The sequence below is a fragment of the Saccostrea cucullata genome, unplaced genomic scaffold (assembly GCF_032062105.1).
Source record: "Saccostrea cucullata isolate Sc308-1 unplaced genomic scaffold, CSIRO_AGI_Scuc_v1 ctg7866, whole genome shotgun sequence".
Taxonomy (NCBI): domain Eukaryota; kingdom Metazoa; phylum Mollusca; class Bivalvia; order Ostreida; family Ostreidae; genus Saccostrea; species Saccostrea cuccullata.
In genome coordinates, this window is record NW_026928033.1 from 3,205 (window position 1) to 5,000 (window position 1,796).

Consider the following 1,796-nt stretch of genomic DNA (forward strand, 5'->3'; position numbering starts at 1 on the left):
TTTGCATGAGCATAAAACAATTTCAATTCTTGAAAGTTTATAATTTTAGGAAATTCTCATTCATAAGATTCTTTATTTATCGATCAAAGCCATTTAAGGTTGACAAATTCTGCTTATTTGCTTTATTTTTAAGAGTACACGATTGCAGGGGTTGTAATTTTGCATTATTCCTTAAAGTACACCAATGCAGGAGATATTAATGATTTGTCGAAGTCATTTAAAACAGATATTATCCATTTAATTGCTTTATATAATTAGCGTTTTTGTTAGAGTTGATTTAAATTTCGATGCATCATGAATCCCTCCAATACGTAATCTGTGAGCTTTGTAATTCTGATTGTTCTTTCTTGCTTTCTAGTCAACGACTAGAGTAAGTTAAAAACAAATAAAAAATACTTCAGATAAAACAAGAGTTGTTCCGATATTTGGATGTATTAAAAGGTATGTACAAAAAGAGTGGTGATTGTCAATCTGTAATTATTTTATTTATTTAGATAAATACATGATTTTGTGACAGGGATCTCTAAAAGGATCTGGAAAAGGTATGTTTACAACACATACACACACACACTCACATTTACCTTCACACACCATCTTTCACTGAGAGAGAGAAAGAGAGAGAGGTACCTGAAGACCTTTGCGCTCTTTTTATATAGCAATTTCAACTTTTTATCTTCAAATTGAAAGACATCTGGTCAGCATGCAACTCTAGAAATATCATACTGAGTGGCAATGTTGCTCTTTATTTTGTGTCTAAATTTGTTTTACACTTATTAGTTGATTTCTTTTCTAGACCTATGCCCTTTTACCGTGAATTATTTGAACATATAGCTTCGCCATCTTTTGCCTTAGTAGAAATTCTAAAACCAAAAGGCATCTGAATGACTCTAGGACGAAAGAAAAAGATATCTGTACAAGAAGTAAAAGTTGTAAAAGAAGTTTTAGAACATAGACATCAATTGTTAATGAATTGGTACACCGATTAAGACAATGACATTTCAAATGTCTATACTCTGTGTGTGCGTTATCTTTACTGCGAATTATAGGTCTTGGTCTTAAATGTGTCGTTCTGAAAAAAAATTCACAAATGTCATGTTTTTAGCAATTTAAATGGCATTTTAACTTTGATATAAAAGATAACCAGGGGTAAAAAAAAATCAGGCCTAGGTATTTCGTAGTTACATGTATTTGAGATTGAATATAATATTTTAGAGGCATTGGGTATACACGGCTGAAACCCATAACTACAAAAAAGTACTCCACCGTACTGATCTTAAGCATTGCAAAAAAATGTTAATTTATTTTTGTCAGATTTTAATTTTGAACCGGAAATTGATCAAACCATTAAATCAATGAAGACAATCAGCATCTTTTAATTGTTTATTTTATTGTTTCCTAAATTTAATCTTCAAATCTTTCTGGAGTACTGAACAAAAGTGTATTACAAAAATGGTAAGGATATGATGTGGACACATGAAAATTCAAAGAAATTCTTAGAAAGGACACAATTGGGTACATGTAAAACATCTGTTTTGGTTGTCTTTCATAATGATGCAGCAGTTTATAAATAAAATTTTGTTGCCACCAATTGAGTATTGGTTATATTTTATGATACACAGATGTAACAGTGAGTCAGGAAAAAGAAAATAGAGTTGGCCGTTACCTTACCTTGTACAATCACTCCCAAAGATAAAAGACAAGGATTTCACTTATCATAGACAGCTGATTTTTGCAATAAAAATGGAAATCGTCAATTTAGTACCCTTTGTTTGATCGTGTGCAAATTTTTAAATTAT